Here is a 24,627-nt window from a genome sequence, read left to right as displayed (position 1 = left end):
TCTGCTCTTCTCTTTTTTCCCCACAGCTACTCTGGTTTTCCACCAGATCTCAAATTTCTAAGTAGGGACTTTTAATTAGATAAAGTATGATCCTTCCTCTTAGTAGGGGATTGTTGGGTATCTGATTAAGCTCCTAAATCTCACCTAAATATTTGCCTGTTGTTGGTAAATCATTAATTCAGTTATCACTAGTCCTTTATTATTTTATTTTATTTTTTGGTTTTTGTCTTTTTAGGGCTGCACCCACGGCACATGGAGGTTTCCAGGCTAGGGGTCTAATCGTAGCTGTAGCCGCCTGCCTATGCCATAGCCACAGCAGCGCTGGATCCGAGCCGTGTCTGTGACCTACACCACAGCTCATGGCAACACCAGATCCTTAACTCACCGAGCAAGGCCAGGAATTGAACCCGCAAGCTCATGTTTCCTAGTCGGATTTATTTCCGCTGAGCCACGACCGGAACTCCTCTCTAGTCCTTTAATGTTAATCTCTGCACCACCTTTCTCTCAAAGGCTATCGAGTAGAAATTATCTTTAGTTTTTTCTTCCATACCTATAGAGTTTACTTATATTCATGTTTGTCTTTCCTTTCTTCACTGTACCTTAATCTCTCAGTGACCTTGTGGCATCATTATTTCTCTTTTACCTGAATCTTCAGTCTCTCTTTATTTTTGCTTTTCCCAACTCTGTCCACGTCCTCTGCCCAGTTACTGTTCAGTTTTTCTCCCGTTTATAAAAGTTGTCTTTCCCCTGCTTTCTTCACTTTCTTACAGCCTATTATTTCTCAAGCATGTAATTTGATTTTGTCCCCACTACTACACTGAAATTGCTCTGCTTTGTGACCTAATTGTCAAACCTGGATGATACTTTTTTAGTCCATAGTTTATTTTGCCTTTCTTCTTCTTTAAACTGTGATACTGTCCACTCTTGGTTTTTCTCTTACTGTCTATTCTCTCTTTTTCTTGTCTTTTGTCCTTTTTTAGGGTGGCACCCACAGCATATGGAGGTCCCCCTGCTGAGGGTCTAATCGTAGCTGTAGCCGTCTGCTTACGCCACAGCCACAGCAATGCCAAATCTGAGCCGCATTTGTGACCTACACCACAGCTCATGGCAATGCCGGAACCTTAACCCACTGAGCGAGGCCAGGGATCGAACCTGCAACCTCATGGTTCCTAGTCGGATTCATTTCCACTGTGCCACAAGTGGAACTCCCTGCCTATTCTTTCTTAGTCTTCTTTATAATATGTAGTCTCTTTTTCTTTCCAGTCCTTAAATGTTGGTACTCCTGAGAATTCTGTTCTTAGCTGCTGTCTTCATTTTTCACAGTGATGTAATTCACTACACACAAGACAGATCCTTCAAATCTCTAGATTTCACTCAAATCTTTCTCCCCCTCTCCTCCCTTTCCCTTCTAGGATCTAGGCCTATAATTTCCAAAACCCACCTAGACATCCTATAGGCACCACAAAATTCACATCGTCCTCACAAAATCTAAAATTCTACATGTCCAAGTTGAATGGTATTAATGTCCATATAGTTGCCTAAATCAAAAACTTTGGACTTGACCTTGGTTTTTCCTTCTCCTTCATCGCTTGTGCTTGGTTGTTGCCTAGGTCTGATTTTAACCTTCAAGATTTTCTAAATCTGGAGTTCCCACTGTGGACAGTTGAGTAACCTTCTGACTCGTCTGTATACCTCAGGTATTATGACCTTTAGTTGATCTATCACACTGCCACAAGAGTGATCTTTTTTTCCTTCTTGTCTTTTTAGGGCCACACCCATGGCATAGGGGTCAAATTGGAGCTATAGCTGCCGGCCTACGCCACAGCCACAGCAATGTCATATCTGAGCCGAATCTGCAACCTACACTGCAGCTTATGGCGACATCGAATCATTTAACCCATTGAGTGAGGTCACGGTTTGAACCCACATCCTCATGGATACCAGTCAGGTTCGTTCCCGATGAGCCATGACAGGAATTGCAAGAGTGATCTTCTGGAGTTCCCGTCGTGGCGCAGTGGTTAACGAATCCGACTAGGAACCATGAGGTTGCGGGTTCGATCCCTGCCCTTGCTCAGTGGGTTAATGATCCGGCGTTGCCGTGAGCTGTGGTGTAGGTTGCAGATGTGGCTCGGATCCTGCGTTGCTGTGGCTCTGGCGTAGGCTGGTGGCTACAGCTCCGATTCAACCCCTAGCTTGGGAACCTCCATATGCCGAGGGAGCGGCCCAAGAAATAGCAACAACAACAACAAAAAAGACAAAAAAAAAAAAGAGGGAGTGATCTTCTAAGTTCTAAGACTACTTATACCCTTTCCCTTTAAGACCCTTCATTACCATAGTGCCTGATACATAGCAGATGCTCGATTCCGTCTTCCTTCCTCCTTTTCTCATTATGTTTTTGCTTAAGCTATTTTCTTCTTTCCAAGGACACTTCCAAAATAGGCAGACAGATATAACCAATAATCAGTGAATCTCCTAATTAATCTTTAGGATTTAGCTCTTAGCTAATTTCTTCTGTGAAGTCTTCTCAGTTTCTAAGGCAGAATTAATCACCCCTGCTTCTGGGCTGCTCTGATATTTTAGTATCCTGCTAGCATTACATTTACTATTTAAATGTTTTGTTGCCTCGAGTGAATTGTCAGCTCTTTGTTGGTAGGGGTTATGTCTTTTTTACCTTTTTATTTATTTATATTTTTATTTTCTGTGTGCTCACACCATATAGAAGTTCCTGGAGTTCCTATTATGGCTCAGCAGGTCAAGAACCTGACTAGTGGAGTTCCCTTCGTGGCTCAGTGGTTAATGAGCCTGACTAGGATCCCTGAGGATGCAGGTTCAATCCCTGGCTTTGCTCAGTGCGTTAAGGATCCTGTGTTGCCATGGGCTATGGTGTAGGTAGCAGACACGGCTTGGATCCCACATTGCTGTGGCTGTGGTATAGGCTGGCAGCTGCAGCTCTCGTTTGACCCCTAGCCTGAGAGCTTCCATAGGCTTCAGGTGCAGCTCTAAAAAGCAGAAAAAATGCAAAGCAAAGAAAGAAAAAGTTCCTGCCACAGCAGAGACCCAGGCTGCTACAGTGATAACATTTGATCCTTAACCTGTTGTGCCATGAGGGAACTCCTTTTTAACCTTTTACTTTTTTTTTTTTTTTTCTTTTTAGGGCTGCACCTGCGGCATATGAAAGTTCCCAGGCTAGGGGTCAAATTGGAGCTACAGCTGCCAGCCTACGCGACAGCCACAGCAATGCCACATCTGAGCCACGTCTGTGACCTATGCCACAGCTCACGGCAATACTGGATCCTTAACCCACTGAGCGAGGCCAGGGATTGAGCCTGCATCCTCATGGTTCCTAGTCATGTTCATTAACTGTCGAGCCATGAAGGGAACTCCCTACCTTTTACCTTTTTATTTTTTATTTTTTTATTTTTTTGCTATTTCTTGGGCTGCTCCCACGGCATATGGAGGTTCCCATGCAAGGGGTCGAATCGGAGCTGTAGCCTCCGGCCTACGCCAGAGCCACAGCAACACAGGGTCCGAGCCGCGTCTGCAACCTGCACCACAGCTCACGGCAACACCAGATCATTAACCCACTGAGCAAGGGCAGGGACCGAACCCTCAACCTCATGGTTCCTAGTCAGATTCGTTCACCACTGCGTCACGACAGGAACTCCCCTTTTACCTTTTTAAATTCAGTAGCATCTAACAACTAAGCCTGCCAAATTTATTGAGTTTCTGATATGTGTTGGGCACTAACAATATGTTGATAAACAGAGTCTCTGCTTTTATGGAGCTGATACTCAACTAAGGGTAAACAGAACAACAGAACTTTTAAAAAAGCAGTTAATGATAAATAATGTGCAGAGCATTAAAATAGAGTGATATATTAGAGAATGAATGGGTAGCTACTCCAGATTGGGAGAATAGGGAATACCTTTCTGAGGGTCTGGCATTTAAGATCCAGGAGGATACAAAGCTTAACAGATCAAGCCTTCCAGTGCAAAGTTAAGGAGGAATGAACTTGGTATGTTGGAGGAACAGAAGGCCAGTGTGGCTTGAATATGGTGGGTGAGAGGGAGAGTGGTTCAAGAAAGCAGAAGCCACATGACATTGAGATTTGAAAGCTAAGGTAGTGTGTGAGCTTCCTTTGGAGATTGTTATTTTTTACTTATTTTTTGGCTGCACCCATGGCATTCAGAAATTCCCAGACCAGCGGTCAGATTTGAGCCACAGCAGTGACCTGAGCTATAGAAGTGACAATGCTGGATCTTTAACCTGCTGATCCACCAGGGAACTCCACTTTGGACATTTTTAAGCAAGGATATGATATGCGTTGATTGATAATTTTATTTTTTAATTTTTTTGGCTGTGCCTACAGCACACAGAAATTCCCAGGCCAGGGATCATACTTGAGTCACAGCAATGACAACACCGGATCCTTAAGTGCTAGGTTCCCAGAATATATATATATATATTTATTTTTTTTTGGTCTTTTTTGTCTTCTGTGGCTGCACCTGCAGCATATTGAGGTTCCCAGGCTAGGGGTCCAGTCGGAGCTGTAGCCATTGGCCTACGCAAGAGCCATAGCAGTGCCAGATCGGAGCTACATCTGCATCCTACACCAAAGCTCACTGCAACACTGGATCCTTAATCCACTGAGTGAGGGCAGGGATTGAACCCGCAACCTCATGGTTCCTAGTCAGATTCGTTTCCACTGCGCCACAATGGAAACCCCTATTTTCTTTCTTTCTTTTTTTTTTTTTTGTGTTGTTGTTGTTGTTGTTGTTGTTGTTGCTGTTTCTTGGGCCGCTCCCGCGGCATATGGAGGTTCCCAGGCTAGGGGTCTAATCGGAGCTGTAGCCACCGGCCTACACCAGAGCCACAGCAACGCGGGATCCGAGCCGCGTCTGCAACCTACACCACAGCTCACGGCAACGCCGGATCGTTAACCCACTGAGCAAGGGCAAGGACCGAACCCGCAACCTCATGGTTCCTAGTCGGATTCATTAACCACTGCGCCACGACGGGAACTCCCGGGAACTCTTATTTTCTTTTTTCTTTTAATTACAAATCAGGAGTTCTCTGGTGGCCTAGCAGTTAAGGATCTGGCATTGTCACCGCTGTGGGTCCGGTTCAGTCTCTGACCCCAGGAACTTCTGCAGGCTGTGGGTGCAGCCAAAAAGCAAAAAACAAAAACCCAAACAATAACAACAAAAAAACAACTGGAGAAAGTATTCTGGTTACTGTGTCGAAATGGATTGTATAGGGATCAAGAGTAGAGTCAAGGAAACTCATTACAAGGCTGTTGTACTAACTCAGATGAGTTGATGATGACTTGGATTGAGGAGATTGTAGAAGAGCTATAGAAAAGTAGGAAGATTTGGGATATCTTTTGGAAATGAAGTTGACCAGGCTTGCTAAGGGATTGGCAGCAGCCAGGAGGAGTGATGCAAAGAGAAATAAATCATGGCTAACTTCTACATTATTGGCTGGAGCAACTAGGTAGCTACATGATGATTATATTTATTGAGATGGTTAAGATTGTGGCAGAAATCTTTTGTCAAGAATTCTCCCTTTTTTAAAATTTTTTTTTTTTTTTTGAGGAGATGTACTAGTATTAGTTTGTAAAAAGGCTTATGTTGGAAACTTCTTTTGAGGGGAATGGAGGAAATAATCTCAAATGAGAGGCTCTGGACTCTAATAGAGTTTCTGAGTTGAACTGCCTTTTGTTGTCAGTTTATCTGGATACTGTATTTAAAGCCTTCTAAAACCTAGTAGTTCAGATACTTTAATTAGTAGATACTGTTTTATGTAATGCATAATGCAGTGTGAGTCACTGAAAATGTTTAAATACATGTACATTCCTGGATTCACACACACACACACACACACGTACTCATTTTTAGTGAAGTTTATTATAACTTATTCTGGATGTACCTTTTATAACTAGGATTTTGTATGTATAACTTCTGTAATAAATTTTAAAGGTTAAAAATTGAAAAAAAAAATCTTTTCTGGAGTTCTTGTCGTGGTGCAGTGGAAATGAATCTGACTAGGAACCATGAGGTTGCAGGTTCGATCCCTGGCCTTGCTCAGTGGGTTAAGGATCCTGTGTTGCTGTGAGCTGTGGTGTAGGTTGCAGATGTGGCTCATATCCCTCATTGCTGTGCCTATGATGTAGTTTGGCAGCCGTAGTTCCAGTTTAACCCCTAGCTGGGGAACTTCACATGCTGCACGTGCAGTCCTAAGAAGCAAAAAAAAGAGTGTTTTAGAAGTTCTCTTATGGTGCAGTGGGTTAAGGATCTGGCATTGTTACTGCAGTGATTTGGGTTGCTGTTATGGTATGGGTTTTTGTTTGTTTATTTTTATTTTTATTTTTTATTTTTTGGGGCTTTTTGCTATTTCTTTGGGCCGCTCCCACGGCATATGGAGGTTCCCGGGCTAGGGGTCGAATCGGAGCTGTAGCCACCGGCCTATGCCAGAGCCACAGCAACACAGGATCCGAGCCGCATCTGCAACCTACACCACAGCTCACGGCAACGCCGGATCATTAACCCACTGAGCAAGGGCAGGGACCGAACCCGCAACCTCATGGTTCCTAGTCGGATTCGTTAACCACTGCGCCACGACGGGGACTCCTGTTTGTTTTTTTAAGAGCAACACCTGGGGCATATGGAGGTTCCCAAGCTAGGGGTTGAATCCCAGCTGCAAGCCTACACCACAGCCGCCACAGCAACATGGGATCTGAGCCATGTCTGCACCCTACACCGCAGCTCATGGCAGTGCCAGATCCTTAACCCACTGAGCTAGGCCAGGGATCGAATCTGTGTCCTTTGGATACTAGTCAGATTTGTTTCTGCTGAGCCGTCTTGGGAACTCGTATGGTGTGGGCTTGATCCCTGGCCTGGGAACTTCCATATGCTGTGGGTGCAACAACAACAGCAAAAAGAATTCTGTTTTGGTCATGTCTAGTTTGAGATGTCTGTTAGACAGCTAACTGGAGCTATAACATAGTTGGGTAGAAAAGCCTGGCATTTCTGGGAGAAGTTTGGACTGGAATTGTAGATTTGGAAATCATAAACATGTAGATTGAAGTTGAAATCATGGAATTCAATCAGGAGGTCACCTAGGAATGGTTTGTGTCTAGAGAAGAGAGATTTGAAAGAGACAGAGCAGACAGTGAGGTAGGAGGAAAACCAGGAAATAATGTTATGCAAGCCAAGTAAAGAATATGTGAAGAGGGGAATGGACCACTATTGAATGCTGTCTCAAACAAGAACAGTGGAGTACCCATGGGATTTGGCAACCTAGAGATGATTGGTGATCTTGAGCAGAAATTCTCATGGAGTAGTGCAGATAGTTGTCTGATGTAGTCGGTTGAGGGGAGAAAATGAGATGAAGAAGCATTTGACTATTTGTTCATTTTTGATGACAGCGAGATACTGGGAAGCCTATATCTGAAAACTTCCTGTGTCATTGTTACTAAACCCCTCCCTATTTGTATTTTAATGTGATTATGCATTTTTATCAAAGCATTGTAATCCTATTGCTTTTGTACCATTGTTTTAGGGGGACTCCTGTTCTCTAAAAACCTAGTTTAAGGTTATGAGCAATACAGAACACCAGTGAGTAAGTGAGACTGTTTTTTATGGAATAGGTCCCTGTGGTCTTGGAAAAGCAGACTGGCTTGACCTTGGCCTTATGATACAGGAGTTTTCTCAGCTGTCAAATGAGGATAACAAGACCAGTTTAGCTCAGTGGGTGGTTGTGAGGCATGACTACTAATGAAAATAATTGTAAAATACTTTTGCAAGTTAAAGTGTGATATAAATGCTAAATAATAGTTCTTTATTGGGATGTTGTGAAAATTACCAACATGCCGTCTGTTAAGGGCCTTAAGTTCCTTTTGAGAAAGGTGATATATTTTTATAAATACTATTTGAGGAAAAAAATAGCTCAAGATTTGGGAAAAGATTGCTACCCTAATTTCTGGGGGTTTTTTGTGGGTTTTTTTTTGGCTTTTAGGCCCACACCTGAGGCATATGGAGGTTCCCAGGCTAGGGGTTGAATAGGAGCTACAGGCCTGAACCATAGCCACGGCAATGCCGGATGTAAGCCACATCTGCCACCTACACCACAGCTCACAGCAACACAGGACCCTTAACCCACTGAGTGAGGCCAGGGATCCAACCCAAAACCTCATGTTTCCTAGTCGGTTTTGTTTCCACTGAGCCATGATGGGAACTTCTGTTTTTTTTGGGGGGGGGGGCAAACCTGCGGCATATGGAAGTTACCAGGCTAGAGGTCGAATTGGAGCTGTATCTGCTAGCCTAAACCACAGCCATGGCAACACTGGATCCTTAACCCACTGAGCAAGGCCAGGGATGGAACCCGGGTCCTCATGGATGCTAGTTGGGTTCGTTACCACTGAGCCTTGATGGGAACTCCCCTAGTTTCTGGAATGTAATAGTTATGGAACCATAATGAAACAATTTTTTATTTAAGAGAATACTTCTTAAAGATTTATTTTACTTTTTATTGAAACATAGTTGATTTAGAATGTTGTGTTAATTTCTGCTGTACAGCTGAGTGATCCAGTTATATCTTGGCATTTTGGTTCAGGTGAGGGTATGAGTGCTGCCCCACAGCAGTTACAATGCTAATTGTTTAAAGGATTGGTGGTAGTGATTTATTAAGTACATTTAAAACATCAGAGCCAATCAATAGAACCACTCAAAAAAAGCATTGAGAAAGCGTTTAAGTTTATTTTGGGTGACACCATATAGACGTTTTAATGCAGGCTTAGGTGATTGTTGCAATTAGGCTTTAAAGAGGGACATGGTGCCATTTCAGGCAAAACCAGCAGTCCTTGTTCCTACACCTGAGTCTAAATATAGAATCAGTGGTACCATTACCTATAATGTCTTAGGAAGTGCCTGAAATTTGAATCTGATGAGCTGAATTTTTCTCAGCCTCTAAAGTGGTATTAGCAATAAAGGAAAACTGGGATGTTGGTTCTTCTTGTGTTTAAAGCCAATAAGGGAAAACTAAAATGATTAAGCAATAGTCTGCTGACATGCTCAGAACTTTGCCCTGCTGACAGCTCAGTTAGAATCTTGTGTTTTGTTTTTTCAGTGGGGATCTGTGTATTGCTAATTTTAGAACAAAGTGACATGAAGTTCTTAGCTTTACATAGGTCGGAATTGAATCTCTTTTCTGGAATTTGAGTTCCACAATCCATTACCTCTTTGTATAAAGAGCAAGTAAAAGGCTTAGGTTTCTTTTCCTCTTTGATGGGAAGACTGTACTTGTATTTGCTGCACTCATGCATTATTTGCTTTATTTTCACATTTGGTGATTGGAAAAGGGGTTGCTGAATGGTCTGCTTCCAAAGCAAAGACAGTTGAATAAGCTTTTTTTCTTGGAGGTGTTTTCCTTTTCTGGTTGTATTTAGGTTCTCTGTTTTCTTCCGTCATCTACCTTGCTCATTGTAGATTCAGAGATTGACCTCAGTTGTTTTATGTTCATTGGTAAAGGTTCATCTTAAATTCTCTTAGTTGGATTTGATTTGCAGTTGACCTGTATCCATTCTACTTAATAGTTTCTTTCCCAGAGTAGATACTTCACAAAGCTTTTATCTTGTATGTTTTTAGGAATGTGTCTTTTTTCCAGCTTTATTAAGGTATAATTGACTAGGGAGTTCCCGTGGCTCAGTGGTTAATGAATCCGACTAGGAACCATGAGGTTGCAGATTCAATCCCTGGGCCTTGCTCAGTGGGTTAAGGATCCGGCGTTGCCGACGCGGCTCGGATCCTGAGTTTCTGTGGCTCTGGGGTAGGCTGGCGGATATGGCTTCAATTCGACCCCTAGCCTGGGAACCTCCATATGCCACGGGATCGGCCCAAGAAAAAGACAAAAAAAAGGTATAATTGACTTATAAAATTGTAAGATATTTAAAATGTGCAACGTGATGATTTTAGGCACCTTGTCTCCAACTTTTTTTATTCTGGAAGCTTTCAGTTGGTAGTATTCTATCAAGTCAAAATACCTTTGAGACCATATGGAGAAGGCACTTTCCACCACTTCCTAACAATATGGAGTATATGTAATATTTGACTTTGTATACTTCTGTGACTACTAATTCATGCCCTCTGATTTTTTGGGGGGTGGAGTTGGGGGGGAGACGTTCTGGGGCTAGAAATCAAATCCACACCACAGTAGCAACGGAAGCCACTGCAGTGACAATGCTGGATCCTTAACCCACTGTGCCAGAAGGGAACTCCAGTGCCCTTTGAGATTTTCCCTTTTAGTTGTTTCTTTTTCTTATTGACTTGTAAAAATTCTTTGTGTTTTGTGGCCAATTCTTTATCATAAGTGTTGCAAATATTCTTTGAGGCTGTGTATAAGAAGTGAGAAAGCAGGTTATTATTATCAAATGCTTATCCGAGATAGAATTTGGTTAAAATGTTTGCCTTGGTTCTTTGAGTAGTAGTAAGCTGCTTTTGTCTTTCTCCTTCCAAAGATGCATAGAAAAGCTCCTTCTGTCTGAAGTAAAGTGTTGGCTCTGTGTTGGTTATAATTTGCTTTTTCTGGCTGGCAGAGCCTTCTTTTTGTTTTCTGTCTTCTGACAGATTATAGGATTGTGGGGAAACAGCGTCCAGGGCTTTTTCAGGAACTGTGCCATTTATCTACAGGAGAAACCATTGGCTTTGGCACTAGAAGAGAATTGGCTCTACATTTAAAGATGCCAAATCATGCTTGATTCACAAGTTTGCTGTCTCATTTTGTATATGTGTGTGAAACTTTGAGGATGTTGGCTTTTACTTTTTCTACCATGTGCTGCTACTCCATCAGTATGAAAAACTAACAACTTGTCCCTTCTCTCCAACTCGCTACCCCAACACACACAATCCAAACATTTTGAACCATAGCAAAAGATGTGACAGTCATTTTGAGGATTGGGGGAAAATACACCACACAAATGTTTCCATTGCCCTTTTGGTGACTTTGAGCTTTATTTCTGCTTTATCAGTTAAAGTCTTAATCTGTCCTATGTAGGCTTGAATTACTTAGATGTGGAAATGATTTGCCAGCTAAGATGTCTCTTTACCGAGGCTTTTCAGATGAATTGGTGGAAGCAAATTATCAGAATACTTCCTAACTTGGGAAACTTAATTTGTATAAGGCAGAGCACATTTATTTATTTTTAACATACTCTTTTCAGGGGGGTATAGTGTAATTTATCCTGATTTTTTGGGGTTTTTTTTTTGGCCATACACACTCCATATGGAAGTTCCCAGGCCAGGGATTGAATCCGAGCTGCAGCTGCAGCAACACTAGATCCTTAACCCCCTGTGCTGGGCTCAGGATTGAATCCGTGCCACTGCAGTGACCTGAGCTGCTGCAGTTGGATCCTTATCCCACTACACCACAGTGGGAACTTCTGTCCTGATTTCAAATGAGAATTTTTATTATCATGGAAGCAGCCTTTACTCCAATTCTGTCTGTTGCCTTCATGCTTTTTAAATTGTGTATAATTGATTTTGAAAGGTAAGCAACTAGATATTTTAGCAAATCTCTGGACACATTAATGCCTCATTCCTCTACTTCCTATAGATAACAGTTTAAAGATACCTTCTAAGCATAGGTATTTCCATTTAGATTAAGGTGGTAAGATTGTAATAAGAGAATAAGCCAGTTTGGATAAGCTACTTTTTCTAGTATGAATTGTTAGGTGGGCATGTTTATTCTCCCTCTGCCAAACTGCCCTGTCCCAAATCCAGTCTTTCACAAGTTGAGGTTTGATTCTCATGTGCCTTCTTTTTTGTAGTTTGCGCTTTTTCTTTAAACTGGCCTAAGTAGACTAAGTACCTTAAAAACAGAAACTGAAGCTTATTCCTCTTTTTGTCTCTGGGGTCTAATAGAGTTCCTAGTATGTAGGAATACAATAAATATGTGGTGATGTGAGTGAATGAATGAATAAATTGAATTCCCAAAGAAATTGTGAATGGATTTTACATTTCCCTCTAGTGTCTGAAAGAGAAAGTGCAGCCAGTTTTTTTCTTAAAAAAAGTTAATATCTTTCTACATTGAAATAATAGGAGTTCCCGTCGTGGCTCAGTGGTTGACGAACCCAACTAAGATCCATGAAGACGAGGGTTTTATCCCTGGCCTTGCTTAGTGGGTTAAGGATCCAGCATTCCCATGAGTTGTGGTGTAGGTTGCAAACACAGCTTGGATCTGGCATTGTTGTGGCTGGGGCATAGGCCGGTAGTTGTAGCTCTGATTGGACCCCTAGCCTGGGAACCTCCATATTCCCTGGGTTCAGCCCTAAAAAAAGAAAAGACAAAAGACAAAAAAAAAAAAGTCAAAGTATTGTCTTTTTTTCCCTTAGCTTTCACACTTGTTTTTTCAGAACTGTTGTTGTTTTTATTTTTGGCCCTGTCTATGGCATGTGGAAGTTCCTGGAACAGGGATCGAACCAGTGCCACAGCTGTGACTAGAGCTGCTACAGTGACAATGCCAGGTCCTTAACCCACTGAGCCACTGGGGAACTCCCCAGATCTGTTCTCTTTAAGTCTAGGGATAAAGTTTCTCATCAGAGCCTGTGTTTTGGAGTTCCTATTGTGGTGTAGTGGAAATGAATCTGGCTGGTATCCATGAGAATGTGGGTTCGATACCTGGCCTTGCTCAGTGACTTAAAGATCCGTTGCCACAAGCTGTGGCATAGATCACAGAACCTGGTCAGAACCTATGTTGCTGTGGCTGTAGCATAGGCTAGCAGCTGTAGCTCCAATTCGACCCCTAGCTTGAGAATTTCTGTATGCTATGGGTGGGGCCCTTAAAACAAACAAAAGCAAAGCCTTTGTTCTGGGAATTTTGCAAAATAGAGTACTCAAGAAATATTGAAGTGCAAGCAGTGATCAGACTAGAAAAATGTTACCTAGTTTTCAGTCCAACCCATTGATCTTTTTCTTCTCTTTCTGAGAGATGATGTGTTTATGTTTTCATATCTTTTTAAAAATTTAATTAAAAAAATAAGTAAAAGGAATTCCCTGGAGTTCCCGTCGTGGCTCAGTGGTTAATGAACCTTGCTAGTATCCATGAGGATGCGGGTTCAATCCCTAGCCTCACTCACTGGGTTAAGGATCTGGCATTGCCACAAGCTGAGTCGTAGGTCCCAAATGCATCTTAGATCTGGTGTTGCTGTGGTGTTGGCCTCAGCTGCAGCTCTGATTCGACCCCTAGCCTAGCCTGGGAACATCCATGTGCCGCAGGTGCGGCTGTTAAAAAAAAAAAATAGTTCCCTGATGGCCTCTGAGTTGAGGATTCATCATTGTCTCATTGTTGCTGCTGTGGCCCAGGTTTGATCTGGAAACTTATACATGTTGTGGATGTGGCAAAGAAAAAAAAAAAAAAAAGACCAGCTTTTAGGTCAGCTGTTTTATTTTTATTTATTTAAGAAAATTACAAATTTTTTCGGCCACACTTATGGTGTGCCGAAGTTCCCAGGCCAGGGATCAAACCCGTACCATAGCAGCAACCTGGGCCACAGCAGTGACAATGTCAGATTCGTAAATATTAAGCCTCCAGGGAACTCTAGTTTATCTATTTTAAGTAATCATCTCGAAGTATTGTTTAGTTATTTTAATATGGAAAACGCCAGAGAATTGCTAAATGATGTGAAGAGTTGTTAATTGCTTTTGTGCTTTTGGGGTTTTTGTTTTTGGTCAGGTGAATTTGGGGAGGGACTGGACTTGTCCACTAGCTGATCTGGGAGACTTTTTTGGGCAGATTTTAAAATAAAATTTTTTTTCCGCATTTGTTTCTTTTAATCTGGAATCTAAAAGAGTTCTATGAGATGTCAAAGAAGTTCCTCTATAAATCTCTTTAAGCCTAAACTTTTTAATTTGGGTTAGAAAAAAGAGATGGCTCATAAATGAGCATATCACACAGCTCCTTTTCGAACTTGCCAGAACACTGAGGATACACACACACACAAATACATACATACTTTGAGCTTCATATAAGAAAAGTCTGCTTAATTTTAAAGTGTTTTATTTATTTTATTTTTATTTTTGTTGTTGTTGTTGTCGTTATTGTTGTTGTTGTTGCTATTTCTTGGGCCGCTCCCTCGGCATATGGAGGTTCCCAGGCTAGGGGTTGAATCGGAGCTGTAGCCACCGGCCTACGCCAGAGCCACAGCAACGCAGGATCCGAGCCGCGTCTGCAACCTACACCACAGCTCACGGCAACGCGGATCGTTAACCCACTGAGCAAGGGCAGGGACCGAACCCTCCACCTCATGGTTCCTAGTCGGATTCATTAACCACTGCGCCACGACGGGAACTCCTAAAGTGTTTTACTTTTTAAAAATTTTGTATTTGTGGTTGCTTGGAGTTCCTGTTGTGGTGCAGCAGTTAATGAATCTGACTAGGAACCATGAGGTTGTGGGTTCGATTCCTGGCCTTGCTCAGTGGGTTAAAGATCCAGCGTTGCTGTGAGCTGTGGTGTAGGTTGCAGAGGTGGCTCGGATCCCTCGTTGCTGTGGCTCTGGCACAGGCCAGTGACTACAGCTCCAATTAGACTCCTAGCCTGGGAACCTCCATATGCTGTGGGAGCGGCCCTGGAAAAGGCAAAAAGACCAAAAAAAAAAAAAATTGTATTTGTGCTTGGGAACTAAGTGGGATTGTAGAGTGTGATGTTGGCATTTAACTTTAGTTTCGAGAACTCTGAACACAAATGGCAATATTGGTAGTAACTTGCCTTTCTCCTCTACACTTTTTTTTTTTTTTTTTAAAGGGCTGAACTTCACAGCATACGGAGGTTCCCAGGCTAGGGGTCCAGTCAGAGGTACAGCTGCTGGCCTACATCACAGTCACAGCCATGCCAGATCTGAACCGCGCCTGCTGCTTAACACCTCAGCTCAGGCCATGCCAGATCCTTAACCCCCTGAGAGGGACCAGGGATCGAACCTGGAACCTCATAGATAGTAGTCAGGTTCTTAGCTGCTGATCCACAGCGAGAACTCCCATCCACTTTGTTTTTCTTTAATGACCCTCTTATACTGCACCACCATCCTAAGAAAATATTGTATAATCTTTAGTATATTCCATCCCAGCAGTGTTATGCCCCTAACGTTGGCATTAATGATTGAAGTGTTGATGTAACCTGCCAGTTTCCTGGTGGCCTGATGGTTGCTGAGTGTTTTCTAATTAGGCTTATGGCTTGAAGGAGACCTAGAAGTTTGCTTCCTATAATTGTACTGCAACCTGTTAAGGGAGTGGTTAGCTTGGGTTTAATTGGGTGTAGATGTCTTGTATTTGAGCTGGGTTGGAGCCAACTGTGTGCGTGGGGGGGGTGTGCAGATTTGGTTCAGTCCACCAATTTCCCTTTTCATGGGAAGCAGGAGTTTCAGACAGGGCGGATTGATGTGTGTAGCTGATCTAATATGCACACCTAAATCTATGTACGGTATGAGGGAGCGCAGTTGATTAGTCTGAGAAAAGAAGGGCGAGGCAGAGAGGCCTGGGAGCATCATTTTACTGTCAGGTGTCTCGAATGGCTATTCTCTGGAAGTCTTAGGCACTCTGGGAGGTACCGCCTCAGTGGGGGTCACTCCTAGTACCCAGGCAGAGCGAGGGCGGAGAAGTGGGAGAAAGGGCGCGGCATCACCTGACCCAGCTGCTGGATGCTGGGCACCCGGCTTTGGGGTGGGGGCCTGGGGAGAGGGGGGCAGCTCTAACAAAGAGGAGCCGTGCTGGGGCCGGGGCCGCGGGTAGCTGGCCTATCCCGGGCGGCTGACCTCCCAGTGGGCCTCCCCAGTTGGCTGCTTGGTGAGTCGCTCTGCTGGCTCCCTGGCTCGCTATTGGCTGTGCGGACTGAAGGGGGCTCCTGGAGGGCCGGGATGGAGTTGAGGGGGCGGGGCTGGCTTCCGGCGGCGAAGGGGAGCGAGCGGCCGCCGGCTGGGGGAGGGGGTGTCGGCGCACCGCGGAGTGCAGCGCTCAGAGAGCCTGGCACCCGGAGCAGCCGCCTCCCCCTCCCCCTGCCTAGACCGCTAAAAACCCCTTCTCCTCCATCCTCTTGGGGCTGGGGCGAGGAGGGCTGAGCTGCCCCAGGAGGGCGGGGCGGAGCCCAGAGCCCCACCGAGCGCTGCAGAGCGAACCTCACCTCCCTTCCAGGGCTCAAGGTGTGTGTGCTTTTTCTGACCAACCCCGACTTCAGCGGACTTAACCTTGTGAGAAAAGGGGAAATGGAATGAGAAGTAAGAGCTCCACATCTAATCAGTTGATTTTGATTTTCTAATTCTACCCTTCATTCTTCTTTCCCTCCCTTCATCTCACCCCTGCAGCAGGGTAAGCAGATTCAGGACTCATATCTTTTTCCTAATGTGTCGATGTTGGTCGCATAGTAAAATGAGCAGAGAAGAAAAGAAGAGCCCTTTCTTGTGTGACCTATGATGCAGTAAACCGGAAAAAAAAAAAAAAAGCATAAGATAGGAGTAGGTTTTGGAACTGTACTGCATCTGTGTCCATTAAGGCTGTTTTCACCATTTTCCTACTTGGGACTGCCTTAATCAGCAAAAACAGTCTGAGCAGGAAGGAGGTGCTAGTAGAAAGACGGATCAGCCCCCGTCAAATGGTGGTTAAAGGAAATCCTGATAGTTGTTAGCGATTAACTCTGCTCAAGTCTCCCCAAGTACAGTATCACGGGCTTTGTGTAGTACTCTGACCTGTTGGAGAAACCTAGCTAGAGCAAGCAAACTTACCTTGCTGTTACTGAAACTTAAAACTCCTATGTATATTCTCCATCTGTATATTTCTTATTCATAGGTTCTCAGAGGGATAAGTTTCTGTCATCAGAAATGAAACAAATCCAGATGCATTTTGTTTAAATTGTTTTTAAAGCCTCCCCCTTTGGGTGGCTGTATCATTACCGTTTATATTTATCTTTTGAGTTTGTTTGCTTCTGCAACTTATGGATCCCTTCTTTCTGAAGGACAGAGCTCATCTTCAGCCAAAATCAGAAACCTCTTTATAGGTTTTTAATTGAGAGGAATGTTTTCAATTGAAGATAGAAAATCCAAAAATTTCAATAGAAAGGGTGTGTAATCTGTGTGTATGTTGAAGGGATGTGTTCATGGTAAACCTGCTTTAACTGGGTACCTTCACCAAAAGTGTTTAGACCAGCTTTATCTTAATGTTGATTAGCAAAGAGCTAAAGTGCCAGAAAGGATGAATATCAATTTTTTGGAAGCGCTTTGGGGTGTGTGTGTGTGTGTGTGTGTGTGTGTGTGTATGTATGGGGGATATATGTCAGTGAGTAGAATAAGAGTACAGAAAGTCACTTACTGCAATCATCTACTTTATGCATCTACTACATTTAAGTATATGTTATGTCCAAGCTGCTAATTATTATGTTTCAGTATATTTCCAAGTAATACAAAATATTTTGTCTTTTTCATCTGTTGCTCTGAAAAATTTGTTTCACTTTGACTTTCTCCTATTGCCGTTTACAGTTCAGGGTGCAGTTTTGCGATGGAAATAATACACTGCCTCTTTTAAGAGTAAGCAATTTAATTACTACTTTTATATTCAGTGTTCACCTCTACCACTAATCACATCTTACCTTAGTTTGTAGTAGTAAATAACAAAATACTTATCCATTCATTTCACTGTAAACTCTTTAATTATTTTTTTAAATTATATTTGATTTACAGTGTTGTGTTCATTTCTAATGTATTGCAAAGTGATCTATATATTTCACTATATCATATATTATTTTTTTTTAAACATTCTTTTCTAGAATGGTCTATCCTAGAAGATTGGATATAGTTCCCTGTGCTGTACAGAAAGACCTCATTGTCCATTCATTCTAAATGTAATAGTTTGCGTCTACTACCCCCAAACTCCCAGTCCATCTCTCTTCTTCCCTCCAGCACATTGGTGAATATTAATTGAGGTGATTGAGAATTCATGCTTGTAATCGGGTTCAGGTTCCAGAGATTGTTTTAATTGGAGGTCAGTTTTGAAGACAATTGATACACTGGAGTTGTTTTACAGTTTAAGCAGGATTTGTGTTTTTTCTTTGCATTGATTTATTGGATCCTTAACCAATAAGGAGTAGTTTGGGGGAAAAGCAAGTATTATAAAGAATAGGGGAGTTCTTGCTGTGCAACAGGATGGGTGGCATTTTCTTTGGAGTGCTGGGCCATAGGTTCCATTCCCAGCCTGGCACAGTGGATTAGGGATTCACCATTGCCACAGCTGCAGTGTGTTTCGGCTGGGACCAGATCCCTGGTCTGGGAACTCCATATGCTGAGAATTGAAATGATGGGATAGGTAACCATCTCAGTTGTGGAAACTTACTAGGAATCATGGAACATACTTTAAAAAGAAAAAAAAAATCTCAAGAAGCCTAATAGAGAATTGTGCAAAAAGTAGAGTCAGAGTAAAACCTTTGTTAGATTTTGGGTTTTTAGTTTTTTATCCATTTATCCCTTAAGACTCCACGAATCATGTTCAAATTGAGAGGCAAAGAGGATCTCTTCCCTAGATATTGTCTTACCTAGCTCATTACTGAGAATAAACTGTTAAAAATGACTTTGGGAGTTCCTGTCGTGGCGCAGTGGTTGACGAATCCGACCAGGAACCATGAGGTTGCGAGTTCGGTCCCTGCCCTTGCTCAGTGGGTTAAGGATCCGGCGTTGCCGTGAGCTGTGGTGTAGGTTGCAGACGCGGCTCGGATCCTGCGTTGCTGTGGCTCTGGCGTAGGCCGGTGGCTACAGCTCCGATTAGACCCCTAGCCTGGGAACCTCCATATGCCTCGGGAGCAGCCCAAGAAATAGCAACAACAACAACAAAAAGACAAAAAAAAAACAAAAAACTTGGAAGCCTTGACAGCTAGCTCGTGTGTAAAATGAAATGCACTTTGACATCTAAACTATGTAATATAGTAAGCTCAGGAATGACAGAATCCACATGAAGGCCGTGTGAAAGCATATACCGCTTCAACTTGCTTTTACCAAAAAACAAGTTGTCTTCCTATTTGATATCTAGGTGTTTTTTTCTTTGTCTGCTCATGAGTGAGCAGTTAATACAGCTTTATAAAGTTATATTACACTTTGGTCACTTAATGCTCTTATATTTCTCTTTTCTTGACTGATTTGTGTATATGTATTTTGCACAGTGCAGTGATTTCCCCATAGAATTTTCCCCAGGAGACAAAAGACTATGTATAGAACTAATCATAGGTGTGCATCTATACTGATCTCCAAATATCATTTAAGGAGAATGGAAATTCAGATTTGGTCCTCTTCAAGAAAACAATTATGTGAAGCCATGACTTTCCATAATCTCTCAGGTTGGGGGACGTGGTGCTGTTGAGGTTAAATTCTCTGGTTTAATTTTCTTTAGCGATCTGTTTTTATCCATCCTGCTTATTTCTGTGCGTCATAGTTTAGAATGTGTTAAGAAAAAGGGCCCTATGTTCTAAAGGGAGACTCTAGCCCAATCCTCCATTTGCATCAGAAGTCTAAAATGGTCCCCTTGAGAAGGTGAAGGAAAAGATTGGACCCTTGGCATTGTTTAATTTTCATGATAATGAGCCTGAGTGTTGTCAGGTTTGGAATTGGGAAAAGCTTGCTCAAGGTGAGAAAATATTAGAGGCAAAAAGACCTGGGGAATGCTGCAGTGCGAGAGACTTACTTAGAGACAATGAATGCATTCATATGGAGATGTGGCTGGTGATAGTTTTTAGCTATTCAGCTTTGTCAGTCAGGTGTCTGAGACCGAATTTTATGTGTGTTTAAGCACACCTCTCTCCCGCAAAGGTTGACACTTGGAGGCTGAATCTTTTGAAGAAGTTGTTTGCTGTCTGAATCCAGAGGATAGAGGACTTGGTGGAGTCTGTTATCTGTTTATGGCTCAGATAAGGACTTGGAATTGATTGCTGGTGAGTTACTGAACTCTTCTTGATGAATGGTTGCTAGGCAAAGTGCATCTCAATCAGTTTAATCCTTAATAGTTTGCAGGTCTGCTCTTGGTGAGGGCCAGAGCTGTCTTTCTAATGATACTGCCCTTTAAGAATCCTGTTGGGTGTGCATATGTGTTGCTCTGAGGCTAAAAAAAAAAAAAAAAAAAAAAAAAGACTAGAATGACTTATGTGTCTCATTTTATCCATCTAAAATAACTTAGCTTTTGGTCACCTGGGTCAGCATTGTCATTAACTTCTCTCTTGGATCAAGTGGTAGGATGGAGTTGTTCTCCAGTATTAAGATATGACTGTTTGATTATCTTTGGTTTGTAACTACTAAGGCAGTGAACTAACACAGTTCATTTTGGAAACAGGCCAGTGCTAACACTGCCCTTGGGCCTGGATGGTTGGAAAAATAGGACAGAGTAAACAATTGAGGGCATAAATAATGAATCTTCCAACTGAGCCCTGAGAGAGTGAGGGAGATTATCCTCAGAGCTCTTCAATCTGGCAGTGAAAGGGAAAGAGTCCACTGAATTAATTACCCTGACTGTTTGATACTGCACTTATTATGGGATTGTTAGAGCCATTCAAAGTAGAGTTGCCTTTTAGATACAAACTTTTAATCCATCTTTTTGTTTTGTTTTTTAAGCCAAACACCCAGATAGGTCATTTATTTTTTAGAATCCAGGCCTTTGCTCCCTCCCCAACTTTGTTCTCTGTGTTAGCATTCTCTGAATACTGGCCTTTTGTTTGGCCAGATCTTAGAATTTTGCTTAATTAGAGATTTCATTATCTTTATATGTGTGTGTGTATTTATATAATAATGGAAGAGAGAACCTGAGCCTGGTTTAAAGGATTATTTGGTACCTCGAGTACGCATTATACCTTGAAATTAAATATGGAGCTGTAGAGTATAATTATGTAACAATTCACAGAAAGTTTAAGGCAAGAGTTCCTTTAGCCCAAGAATCATTTCCAGTAGTAACATAAATATTTTTAATATTGGATCAGTTTTTTTTTTTTTTTTGCCTTTTTGCCATTTCTAGGGCCACTCCCTCGGCGTATGGAGGTTCCCAGGCTACGGGTCTAATCGGAGTTGTAGCTGCCGGCCTACGTCACAGCCACAGCAACACAGGATCTGAGCTGTGTCTGTGACCTGCACCACAGCTCATGGCAATGCCAGATCCTTAACCCACTGAGCAATGCCAGGGATCGAACCCGTAACCTCATGGTTCCTAGTCAGATTCGTTAACCACTGAGCCACGACGGGAACTCCTAATTTTGGATTAGTTTTCATCCAGTGATTTAAATAAGCAGTCTTTAGCAGCCTCGGAATTTCCCTGAGGTGGGAAAAACTACTGCCCCAAAATGTCCTAGAAAGTGATTTGGTAGTGAAGCCAGACCCAGAGCCAAGGTCTCTGAATTCTTCCCTTCTCTGAATTTCTAATATGTTTAATTCTTTTCTCCAAGAACTCCTCTCAGGATCCCTATCGTCTACTCGGAGAAGCTGTTTTCTTATTTCACTAGTTGTGAAGAGAATCCGGAGAATGAGATGCCATTGTCAGTCAAGAGCAGGAGGAATTTTCAAGATGAGGTGTTGAAGGAATAAAAAAGATATAATGGTTAAGGCCAGGTTGAAGTTTTATATATAGTGCTAATGGATCCCGGCGGGGGGTTTAGTGGCCTGGACCATTGGGCTGATTAGATCAAATTTAGTCATGGACTGAGTTTGGTATGTTTAAGCCTGGCTGAAACAGGCAGAACTCTTTATCTAGTTAAGATACTTATTCTCCTGATCGGAAATAAAGCAGTTTTTGATTATTCATGCAGAAAGGTGAACAGGCAAAGTGTATACAGGTAAAATACAAAGATATTCCTAGGCCACATTTTTAAGCAGTAACTTCCTCTGCTTTTTAAGTGGGATTTTCCAGCTGAACAACCTGATTAAAAATTTGTTTTCTTTATCATTCAAGAGGTAAATATAGATGAGATTGCTACCAGCTTGGGTTATACTTAGTGTCTTAATCTTCAAAAGTAGTATATAGTAGTTCCCACTCTTGCATGCAGGAGGATCACAGCACCAGGACACAGATTCAATCCCAGCCCCGAACAGTAGGTTAAAGGGTCCGGTGTTGCTGCAGCTGTGGCGTAGGTTGCAACTGCAGTTCAGATCTGATCCCTGGCTCAGGAACTACATATGCTACAGAGCAGCCAGAAAAGAAAATAGATAAATAGAAGGCCCAAGGTTTCATAACCAATCACTAATTCTTGGCACTCAGCAAAGTGGTTTTGAGGATCAGTTGCTGATCTGAGTGAAAATCAGATTTTATGCCACTTGGAGAGTTGAAATGATTTATACAGCATCCCTGTGGCTTCAGAGGAGAATCATAATAAGCATTATTAGTCACAACTTAAATTTTTTCTTTCCTTCCAAAAGCTTAAAGTACTTCTACATTGGTATTTCACTTATCACCATCTATGTAAAGGATACGACTTAATCTTTTTTGAAAGGAAAGAGATATCAAAACTATGGGAAGTTAAAGGTACCTCATCCCAGGCACAGTCTGTCAGTGGAAAAGTCACATTTCCTGGGTTCCTGAATAGGCCTTCTGTATCCACTGGAAGTGGTTTTTCTATTGTGAAGACATTAAATTTGGAGCTGTGAAGGTACTGGTTTGGCTTTTGCTTATCTTATTCTTCCAGAACCTCTTTTACTCAACAGAAAGTGGAAACGAGTGGATTAATGAAGAATCTGTATCTTGGTTCTAACCTGTCCTGCCAGTTGTTACTCTGCATTCATCTAAAGTGCTTTACCAAGGATTTTTGTATTTAGGTGTCGTTCAATCCCTGTGAGGTATGGTGTGATTGGAGTGTGATACTGTGTTAGGACGTTTCCCCAGAAAGACGAAAGGAACCTTTCCTTTTAAAAAAGTACTTTGCCTGTTTCCATAGTCTGTGGCAAAATATGTTGGAACAAGTTACTTTTTCAGCAAGCTATATTTTAATTTTTGCCTCTTCTCCAAGTTGAACAAATGTCCCAACTGAAATGTGATGTTCTTATCATTCATAGTATGTTCTGGGGAGATTGTTCCTTAGTGCACCTATAAGTGAGAGGCTGATGCCACTTCAGCCTACACACCAATTTTGTAACTCTTTAAAATTCTATTTCTACCAACTCTCTCCATCCCCCTGTCTATCCACATCTGCTCATCTTTCAGCTCCCCACAGCTAGTTAAGAAAGAACTATTGCTCAAGCAGGGAAATGCTAGCCTTTTTTTTTTTTTTTTTTTTGGACACAGCATGCAGCACCTTGATGTGGGATCTCAGTTCCCAGACCAGGGATCAGACCTGGACTGTGCCTCGTCCTAACCACTAGACCACCAGGGAACTCCCAGAATGCTGGTCTTTATTAAAGTCAAAGTTGCATCCACCAGTTTTTGGTTGTCTGCTGGCAGGCTTGTATTACTTTGTTGCGTTTTTTCTTTTCTTTTTGTTGTCGCATTATTTCTTAAAGAGTATTTCAGCATTACAGAAAAATTCATTCTTCAAAGCAATGAGGAGTTTCTGCTGTGGCACAGTGGGTTAAGGATCTGGCAGCCAGCGTTGCAGCAGCTGTGGTGTAAGTTGTAGCTTGCAGTTGAGGCTCGAATTCAATCCCCAGCCTGGGAACTTCCATATGCGGTGGGTGCAGATGAAAAAGGAAAAAAAAAGTTGATAAATTGTTTTTATTAAATGTGCAAGTGCCTAAGAGTTAAACTTGAAATGAGGTGGGGGGAAACTGTTAGTTATAGTTTAATCGCTAAAAAAAGATCTGTTATGTAATTAAAAGCTGTATTGCTGCCTTGCACTGAAATTAGCAGATAAACCATGGAGAAACTATGGTTTCTCAGTGAGGACCACTCGATGACTATGCTATTTAAAATTGCTGGGAGTTGCCTGGTGGTCCAGTGGTTAGGACTTGGCACTTTCACTGCTGCAGCCTGGGTTCAGTCCCTGGTCTGGGATCTGAGATCCCACATCAAGCCACTGCATGCCACGGCCAAAAATAATAAATAAATAATAAAATTCCTGCTCCATCTGTTCCTCCTCATCTCTTTACACTGCTTTGTTTTGGTTTGGGTTTTTTTTTTGGCCGCACTCACAGCATGCAGAAGTTCTCAGGCCAGGGATTAAACCCAAGCCATAGCTGTAACCAGAGCCACAGCAGTGTCAGTGCTGGATCCTTAACCTGCTAAGGCACCAGGGAACCCCTGTTTGGTTTTGTTATTGTTGTCTTTTTAGGGCAGCACCCACAACATATGGAAGTTCCCAGGGTAGGGGTCAGATTGGAGCTGCAGCTGCTGGCCTACACCATAGCCACAGCAATGTTGATGTGAATTAATTGGAGGAGGTACTCTTTAATAGAAAGCTGGGGATTAGAATTGGAGTGATGGGAAGAGAATATTGTCTTCCTGGAGATAATACTAAATTAGGGATCAAATTATTTAACTAGTTTAATGGAAATAATATTTATAGGAAAAACTCAATTGAACCCATTTCCTTGAGTTTTTTCCTATAAATATTATTTATATGAAATAATTCTCTAGAGAAATGACAGACATTTTATAGTATACAAATGCGAAGGAACATTATATAGAGATAGATGACTGGCCCTTACCT

At 42.3% G+C, this 24,627-nt stretch overlaps 1 protein-coding gene across 2 annotated transcripts in view; it reads left to right on the top strand.

Moving 5' to 3' along the window:
• FAM222B (family with sequence similarity 222 member B) overlaps positions 1-24,627 on the top strand; it is an 89,615-nt gene that overhangs the window by 11,742 nt on the left and 53,246 nt on the right. The window contains exons 1-2 of one of the 2 annotated variants that reach the window (XM_047756881.1): positions 15,803-16,180; positions 17,510-17,557. The exons of the other annotated variant lie outside the window; for it this stretch is intronic. The gene's annotated coding sequence lies outside the window, so the exon portion shown is untranslated. Of the gene's footprint in view, positions 1-15,802; positions 16,181-17,509; positions 17,558-24,627 lie in introns of those variants that run through there. 2 annotated transcript variants of the gene reach the window in all.

This window comes from Phacochoerus africanus, chromosome 14 (assembly GCF_016906955.1).
Source record: "Phacochoerus africanus isolate WHEZ1 chromosome 14, ROS_Pafr_v1, whole genome shotgun sequence".
In the NCBI taxonomy this organism is placed as follows: Eukaryota; Metazoa; Chordata; class Mammalia; order Artiodactyla; family Suidae; genus Phacochoerus; species Phacochoerus africanus.
Note: the sequence above shows the minus strand (reverse complement) of the source record. Positions and strands in the feature narration are given on the sequence as shown.